Source organism: Lontra canadensis, unplaced genomic scaffold (genome assembly GCF_010015895.1).
Source record: "Lontra canadensis isolate GAN:19392208 unplaced genomic scaffold, GSC_riverotter_1.0 scaffold3, whole genome shotgun sequence".
Classification (NCBI taxonomy): domain Eukaryota; kingdom Metazoa; phylum Chordata; class Mammalia; order Carnivora; family Mustelidae; genus Lontra; species Lontra canadensis.
Genome location: NW_022630997.1, coordinates 25,635,348 through 25,645,331, shown reverse-complemented (window position 1 = coordinate 25,645,331; position 9,984 = coordinate 25,635,348).

Genomic DNA, 9,984 nt, shown 5'->3' with positions numbered 1-9,984 from the left:
CCATCTTAAATTTGGAATATCAGGAATTTGGTTTTGGATATTCCCCCAAAACCTGCTTCATCCACTGACTTGTCTAGGTCATTTGAATGACAACTTCCTTCTACCTGTGCTTGAGGCAAGTGTCTTGAGCTTTTCATGCCAAATGCCTTGTAACCATCCTTCCCTCCTTGTTCTTCTACAAAATATACAGAATATCAGCAAATCCTGCAGTTTCTTTCTTCCAAGATAACCAGAACCTGATCACTTTTTATCACCTCCTTGCTACCACACTGACCCTTGGGACTGTTGCAATCTTATCCTATGTGATCTCTGAGCTTTCACTCAAAAAAGCCCCCAAAAAGCTTATTCTTGGCACAGCACACATCATATTCCTGTGAACACTTAAGTCAGATCATGGCAGTCCTCTGATCTAATCCCCCTGGTTACTTTCAAAGTCCATTCAGGGCCTTCCAAGCCCCCTATTATGGGACCCCCATTTTCTCTCTGACCTTGTTTCCTCCTTCCCTCCCCCAGCACTGTGACTGCCCCAGCACACTGGTCTCCCCGCTGTTTCTTAGTCACTGAAAGCCCAGCTCCATTCTAGGGCCCTTGCCTAGAATTCTCTTCCTCCAGATACTTGCATGGCTTGCCTTCTTACCTCCCTCAGTGTTTGATTCCAATGTCAACTTCTCAGTCAGATTGTCCCTGGCCACTCTATTTTCAAGTGTGTGTCCACCAACACTGCAGTGTTTCCTAACTTTCCTGCTTTAATTTTCTTCAACCACTTCTCATCATTTAATATACTACCTAATTTGCAAGTGTATTTATTACATGTTTCTCTTCAACCTTACCCATTAGACTACAAAATCCATGAAGAAAGGGATTTATTATATTTTATTCCTTCCTGTATTCCAAGGGCCCGAACTGGGTCTGGCAATAAATATTTTTTGAATGAATGAATGAATGAGTGAAATTACACCTGAAAGGTACTCAGCACAGCTCTGACACTCAGGAAAATGTTATAATTTTAATATTTCTGTGTTCAGCCTCCCAGTTTTCCAAAGGCAGCGAAGCAACTTCTAAGTTCTTGAAAGAAGCAAGAAAATGTTTATCCTTTTACTATGGACATTAGCCCTGTTTGTGTTTCACTGGGCATAATGCTCTGGAATTCCACAGTCTACACATTAGCTATACCTGCCCAGGCTGTTACCCAACCAAGGATACACTTGGGGATGAGGAATTTAATATTCTTCCTTCCTTGGGTAAAAAGCCACTTCCAAATCCCATCAGCAGCTCCAAAACCCTCTAACCACTCACTTCCCCGGTTCCCCCTCACTCCAGGATTTCGCCACACCTACATTACAGTTGGGGGCTTTCTAGGAATTACATTCTCAAGTCAATCTCTTTCTCCAAGTGGGGGCATAGAAAATAGGCAGCTCCTGAAGTAGTGGTTGAGCAAAAGCCTTTAAAAGGCCATTTAGTGGCAGAAAATCAACTAGATAGGTAAATTCTTAGTTGAACCAAAAGTTAAATATATTTTCAACTGCAGAGGTTCCCATAGCTCCATACTATCAATTTCTTACTTTATTACTTACATCCTTCTCTGAAAATCTTAAGACCAAACTCATACATCATCCTTCATATAATTCTATCCAAATCTAAATCTAAGTACATAAACCATTTTCAGACAGCTGTGTTCCCTCTTGAACTCAGCTATGGAAATTCGAAATTAATGAAATCGAAGTGTAAAGGCTTTGGGGGCCCATGACTTTACTTTCATGCTTGCATTCCTCCAATACAATTTCAGAACTATAAAATGTCAGTATCTGAGATCATCCACTCTGAATGAGTCATAGGATGAAGCCGAGGCCTTCCCGTTGTAACCCAAGTAGCTAACAGCAAAATGGAGACTGGACATTGGGACTTGGGCTTCATGTCTATAATGCTTGTTCACCATGCAGCACCCACTCAAGCTTCAGGTACTGGCCTCATTGTGAGCCCTGAATACTGAGTACCATCTTTGCACAAGGATGTCTGAGTTCATACGGGTTACAAAGAGCAAAGCAATTTATTTCAACTTGTTCTAAGAGCTGCAGTGAATTTCTACTCAATGCAAAGACAGAGAGAACCATGGACAAGAAAGCATGGTTTGGATGTAGCTGGAAGTTCAGAAATCTGAAGAAGTACAACAATCATTTCAGACCTTAGTTATAGCAATGGCATTGTCCAGTTTTGATTACAGAGGAAAGGACCAAATCCACATTGCATCTGGGACCAAAAGTACCTTTTCAAACACAGCAAGAACAGTACTTTGTACAAAATTCATTTTATCAGGGTAGAGTACTAAAAAATCCACAGAAGCTGACCCTACATTCATCTGATGGCTCTTGATCCAGAAATACCTTAAGTTATAAAATTGTTATTACAGACTATAGTGCTTCATTACAGAAAACTGCCTGGTATCTTAGTAGCAATTTGAACGGCCCTTGAAATTTCTAGCAGCAAGGTCATCATCTGGAATCGATATACCAACAATAATTTCACATGCTCTCCCACGAGAGCTCTTAAAGACATCCTCTCCTCAGCCTGAGTTTCAAGCAGCAGGACAAGAACAGCCATCCTAGCCCCAGGAGACATAAATGCCAAGCAGTAATTCAGGGCCACAACACAACTAAGTTTCAGTGGCACATATAATTACTATCTGGTTTCAAATGGGGATGAGTTGTTCTTCTACATAATTCTGTAAGCTCAGGCTTCTAGCTGTATTACCCATGAAAATGATGATTACCTAAGGTGGAAATAACTTAGAGGATTATTTTTCTATATGACTACATAGGGCCACCAAGTTTATGTATTAAGGGAAAAAATCAAGAATGACTGCAATGAACAGCTTTTGCAAGTATGGTTGTACTTTATGTTTGGGGATCCAAAGACTGGATAGAACACAGTTCTCATTTCCAAAGGAATCCAAATCTAGTGGAGAGACAATGGTAAACAGGAAGTGCTGTCATCTACTGGGGTAAGCTCAGGGTCTGCTGTCTCCCTCATCTGGGACTGAATTCAGCTTTGCTAATTTTTAGCTGGGAAACCTTAAGTTACTTTACCTCTCCTAAGCTTTAATTTTCTCATTTAAAAACCAGGATGCTTACTTTGGAGATACTGTGAGGATTAAAAGGGATAACACATGAAAAGGGCTTAGCACATCTCCAGGTATTAGCATGCAAGATTACCACCATTATTATTATTATATAAGGTACAAATAAACAAATACTAGTACCTAGCATAGAAATACAAGCGATGTGCCATGAAAGCAATTTATTCTGCCTGATAATGAGACCTCTGCCCTGAGCCACACACGCCCTTTACAAAAGCAGCACAAATCACATTTATGGAGATATATTTAGGACCTTTTCAGAGTAATAATCATGAGATTATTACTATTTCAGACCAAAGCACATTGGCTATGCAAGTGGAGCCATTTGTCTGAAACTACCATCTCTTGGACTGATGAGAATGGCAAATCTATTATCTGCAAGGTAAAATTGTCTGATAGAAGTAAATCACAAGGAAACCCCATTTACCTCATAGTAAAGTTTGGCTTCAAATGAATCTGACTCCTGATAGGACAAGAATCTTCCAGCAACATTCAATGATCTCATCACCACATCTCCCCCGGAAGCTCTCCACAGACCCGGTCTCAGACCAGTCAGGCCGCTGTGACAAAAATACCACAGACGGGGTGGCTTTAACAATTATTCTCACAGTTCTCGAGTCTGGGAAGTCCAAGATCCACATGCCAGCAGATGGAGTTGTTAGTAGGGGTCCTCTCCTTACATTGCAGACAACTAACTGCCTGCTCACTCTCTACTTACACAATGGACACAGGAATCTCTGGTGTCTCTTCCTCTTCTTTCAATGGGGTCTCCACCCTCATGACCTCATCTAAACCTCATCACCTCCCAAAGACCCCCATTCTAATACCATCCCATGGAAGAGGGGTATATGAGCTGCAACATAAGAATGTAGGGGGACCCAAACATTCAGCTCATAACAGATCCCAATTATATCTATCATCTTGAACTATGGTACAAGGACTTTTAAAAAAGTATTTTTGAGTAGTTTTAGATTTCTAGAAAAACTGCAAAGAGTTTCTATACATTACCACACCTAATTTCTCCTGTTGTTAATGTCTTACATTAGTATGGTAACCATGCAGAAGAAACCAGATAGACCGCTACGCACAATTTGGCTTAGATGTCAAGAAAGATTGTGTCATACACACACAAAAATGTTATAGCTTATATATGAAGGCTTTCTGAGGAGAGCAGGGCACTTTTCAAGGTGGTTCCAAAGGCCTGAAAGCTGTGAGAAAGGAGAATGACTAAGGGGTTTTACTGTAGATAGAAGGCTGGACCAGGGTGTGAGTTACTGTGTGTAGTCAAGGACATAGACATGGTTCAAGTCTCCCACCAATGCCAAAGGAGGGAGCACCCACACTTTATTAGTTGCCCAGATGTGAGTCAGAAGATTGAAGACGAGAACAGACATTAACATATAAAGTCAGATCCTTTATTATATATGGAACATCTGTAATAGTTCATAAACCACTATTCTATCTTTTTATCCAAAGTCAATATTTTGTCTAGAGTTCCTCTGGCTGTGTCTAATGTCTTTTCTGCTCCAGGATTCCATCAGTCAAGACATTCTGTCTAGTTGTCCTTCTCTTTGGGCTCCTCCTGTTTCTAGCAATTTCTCATGCTTTGTTTTTGATGACCTTGGCAATTTTAAGGAATGTATGTCAAATATGTTGGAGCGTATCTCTCAAGATTTTTCTGATGTTTTCATTATTAGACTGGAGTTACGGGTTTGGAGAAGACCGACCATAAAGCTCATTTATCATGTTTCATTACATCATATCAATAGCCACATGATTTATCATCATACAAACCACATGATTTATCACTGTTAACATTAACCTTGATCACCTGGCTGAGGTAGTCTCTGCATGGTAAGGTTCCTCACTTGATTCCCCTCCCCAGTCTATACTCTTAGGGAGTACACATGCCTAAGCCCACACTTTGGGAATGCAGAGCTAGGAACACCTCCCACAGGGCAAGAATCTACGTATGTTGTTTGGAATTCTCCCACAGTGGAGATTTGCTTATGCTCCTCCATTTATTTTTCAATCATTAACTTCTATCAATATGGACTATTGGCTATTTTATGCCTTGCATTATATTCCAAAAATTTAAGTTTTTGCTCAAATCATATCAGCTTTGGCCATTTGGGAGCTTTTTCAGTTCCTTCTTATGTCTCCTTGACATACCCATTTTATTTTGAGAACTTTCTTACTTTCTGGCACTGCCAGATACTCCAGGATTATCCTGTCTATTTCTTGCACTAGTCCCAGAATCAGTCATTTTTCCAAAAATTCATGGTTCCTTTTATGGAGAATGGAATTAGAAACATTAAAAATGTCTATGGTTCTTGTGTTTCTTTTTTCAATCTCTGTACTAGTAACAGTTGGGGTAGACAAGATCATGGGGGCTGGAATGTGCATTGTGGGATGTGTAGCAGCATCATTGGCCTCTAGTCACCAAATGCCAATAGCACACCCACAGCCTTAAGTTGTGACAAACAACAATGTCTCCAAGACACTGTCAAATTGTTAAAGAGTAACTAAACAAATTGTTAAACAATTACTAAACAAGTCTGAAGAAAGCCCTTTGATTTCCAGGTATCTAATGGAAAGTCAAAGACATCTTACCTTTTGAAAGTCATTTTTCAAATAAGATCTCAATTAGAAATAGAAGCCCATTGACCATCAACTCAAACTGCATCAGGAAGGTCTCTTTTCTCACCTTTTTAAAATGTATCCTCACTTTGAAAATTCCTTCTTCTCTCTAGCTTTCATTTCCACTTAATAAAAATGTGATTTTTCTTTCTTTTTAAATAGGTTAAGTTTGCTAGTTCTGTGCTGACAACCACATCTTGATGTTTGACCTATTGCTTTCCTATCAGATGAGGGTTGGCTGTCAATGGAAGAAACCAAATCTGTCAACACCTTGATCTTGGACTTCCCAACATCAAGGACTATGAGGAATAAAGTTCTGTTGTGTAAGCCACCCAGTTTGTAGTATTTTCTTTGGAGGCCTTAGAACAAACTAATGTGTCCTCAATGCTTTTTGAATGTTTGTAATACCAACCACATAGTACATTCTAGGGCAATGTGTAACAATGTTGGTTTACCTACATAGGTTGATGAGCTCTTAATTAAATGTGTTTAATGGTCACTTGATCTTCTCTGTTGAATTACCAACTAGAAAACAGCATCATAGATACCATCTGTATTCAGAAATCCTAAGATAACACTGTCCATTAGAAATGATCATTGGTTGAAACTAAGTCGTTTAACAAAGTCTCCAAGGTGGCTCAGTTGGTTGAGCGGCTGGCTCTTAGTTTCAGTTCAGGTCATGATCTTGGGGTCCTGGGATCAGGCTCTGGGTCAGGTTCCATGCTCAGTGGGAAGTCTGCTTCATCCTCTCCCTTTGCTCTTCCCCCTTCTCACTCACTCTCTCAAATAATCTCAAAAAAAAAAAAAAATCATTCTCTTCTTTCTCAAGTTCAAAAAAATAAAAACAGTAACCACCACCAGTACTGAACCCCCTCCCCCCCACATGTCAGACACTGGTCTCTGTGCTTGGCTAATGGTGAAGTCATATGGAACAATGGGCTTCTACACAGAAAAACTACAATCTGGCCACTGAGATGGCTCCCATTCTCTGGCCCAAAATACTTACTGGGAGTTTTAAATAAACTTGAAATCACAATTTTATGTTACAGTCTGAAACATAGAAGCAATTGACTTCTCTAACCTATAAAGTCCCAAAACACTGCACTATCAGTCAGTCTTAATAGAAGGCCACAGCTGGGGAAAGCCCCCTTTCACAGAGCTGTGTTCTGCTCATCCCTGCGTGGAGCTCGTTCTTCCTTCAGCTTCTCTCTTCCTAAAACTTGGTAAACGCCACCCGCCCCTTGATGCTTTCAACCGGCATTCCATCTTCTGTTACCTTAGTCTTTTAGACCTTCAGATTCAGTAGTGCACCTGCTTCCAAGGTACTGCAGTATCTGTTTTACCAAGTAATTTTCATGACAGGGTAAGGATAACCAGCTGTGCAGACTACAACACCTGTTGGACCGCTAAGCCAAAGCAGCTCCACTTCTAGGCAACAAATCCTGTCATGGTCATGGCTCAGCACAGAAAAAATGAACCACTCCAGCGATCTGGAACTGGAAGGGATTCTGTACAAGCTATTTAACGAAACCACTGGGTTGCTGGGAGCTGCAGTGCGAGGATCTCAGTTGAGCCTGAGAGAAGTGAGCTCTCAGGCGTCAGAGAAGCCGACTACACCAACAAGCCAAAATGGAAGTAACGATCAAGCCTTCAACTACTTACTGTGATAATGTAAGCAAGAGGCTAAAACCAGAGGAACTGCCGACTCTCCAATGCCATTCTATTTTCTCCTATGGAAAGGTGCACTGGTAGAGGGTCAAATGATAGGACAGTACATGGGGTAGACCCAGGAGAGGGCTTGGGGTGTTGGGGGTCGGGGGGTTGAGGATGGTCTCACTGTTGAGGAAACTCCAAACACAAGGCTCCTGCAAACGTATAGACTCTGGGGTAGGATAGTAGAATGGGAGGAGGGGAGCTGAGGGGTAGAAAAGTACTGGGTATTAAGTCAGAATGGAGGAAAATATCTTCAAGCCTTCTTCCTTCTCTCCCCCATAAGGAGGCCTCAGCAGAAGTACCTGAACAGGACCTGGCAAGAAGGCTCCAGATAGAGAGACTTCTGAATGAAGGCCCCTAGGGCTAGGAAGGCTAGTGTGTTTTAGAGCGAGGAGCACTGGGGCTCGGGGCCAGTCTTGACTGCAACTCCCCACTAGAGGGTATGACACACTGGCTGGGCACCAAGTCTTATGCATAGCCCCTGGGTGGCTCAGTGGGTTAGAGCCTCTGCCTTCGGTTCAGGTCATGGTCTCAGGGTCCTGTGATCAAGCCCTGCATCGGGCTCTCTGCTCAGCAGGGAGCCTGCTTCCCCCTTCTCTCTGCCTGCCTCTCTGCCTACTTGTGATCTCTGTCTGTCAAATAAATAAATAAAAAATCTTAATTAAAAAAAAAAGAGGGGGCACCTGGGTGGCTCAGTGGGTTAAAGCCTCTGCCTTCGGCTCAGGTCATGGTCTCAGGGTTCTGAGATCGAGCCCCGCATCGGGCTCTCTGCTCAGCAGGGACCCTGCTTCCTCCTCTCTCTCTCTGCCTGCCTCTCTGCCTACTTATGATCTGTCTGTCAAATAAATAAATAAATGAAAATCTTTAAAAAAAAAAAAAAAAAGAAGAAGGTAGTTTTCCCTAGGAGGTCAGCCTGGTAAAGCCTTTATAATTGCCTATGGTAGGGCTGGGGCGGGGAAATCACAACCAGGTTTCTTAGGTGAGGAGCCAGACTCCTCAGCAACATGTTGTCAGAGCCTTCTCAGGAAGGAGCCCTGGTACCATACAGAGCTGACCTGCCAGGAAAGCCAGTATTTCTGAAGCAACATTTGGTATCCTGAATGAAGGAACCAACCAGCCTATGTTATCACCACTGCCACTGCTATTGTCACCACAATAGCCTCCAGACACCCAGGAGCCTGGAGACTGTTACAGGAAAACCACCTTTCTCTACAACGTCTCTTTCCACAAACAACCCAGTAAAGGAAGATGAAGATGGAATGAGCAGGAACAAGGTGATGAAGTTTTGGAATATAGGTGAGGTTCAGTGGGGCAGACTGCAGAGCCGACAACCAAGACAGAATTCTTGAGAATTCTTTGGTACAAAATGGTGGTTTATTAAAGCAAAGATAGTGCCCATTTTTGGTGGGCAGAAAGAGCTGCTGTCCTGGGGTGGCTGATTATATACTATGAGGTTAGGGAAGTAAGGAGAAGGGAGAGTTTGAAAGAACTTTCACATATTAAAGAAGACACCCAGGATACGGGAGGCTTTGCTATTTGTCAAGTTAAGACTGTTTTTCCTTTTAGTAAGGCATTTACAGTAAGACAGTTGGGAGCTTCCTGGAGAAATATCACACTCCTCCTATCACCCGTCCTTGTCAATGAGCTTTAGATTTAGAAGAAATTCAACTTTATTTACATTTCCCTCTGCCTGGGCCTCCCACAATTTTATAGAGTTAGGGCTTCAGGGACTGAGTAATGGGTCTCTGGAAGTTAGGCTATTGGTAAGAAAGCTTCTTCCTTGTACATCACTAAGACATTTATAAACTGAGGGAGACTGCAGTCTTGCAGGATTGTGATCTCTATAAGTTAACTATTTGTTTTTCCTTTAGGGCAGCAGGAGTGCCTGAGGAATGTCATACATGGGCCGCGGGGGCGGGGGTGGGGGGGAGGGTGTCCTCAGCTAGCCTTCTGTTCCCTCATCAAAGGTGCGAGATGAGGCTTCCAGTTTTTAAATCTTACAATTTTCAGCATTTAATGAGCACCCATGTTTGTCTCTGAAGAACAGAAAAAGGCAGGAGACTGCTCTTACCCATGAAGAAACTAGAAACCTAGATTTTCTGAAGACATTCATCACTCGAGCATCTGTGGTCTTAGCCTGTCTTCATAGCCATACTGTAGAATGCAGCTGCCACCCACTTAGGACTCCTCTCCTCTCTCAAGACTGCAGATACAGTTTCCAATTCTTCTCCCACCATCAGGCAGAGTCATTTCTAAACCTGATAACCAAATGAGTCATGGTGTCCAAGAAGATAAAGCACCTTCCGCTGCGCACCAGAAATCATATTCTTAATACAATCAGGACCATCAGTGGTATTTTCTCTTGTAAGGCAGCATTATTATTATATACAGGGCCCTAAGAATAATTAAGTAACTGGGGACAGGTTTCTGTTACAATAATTATGGGAAGTAAAGACCTCTGACAGAAGGAACCCCACTGAAATCTTTAATAATAAAGT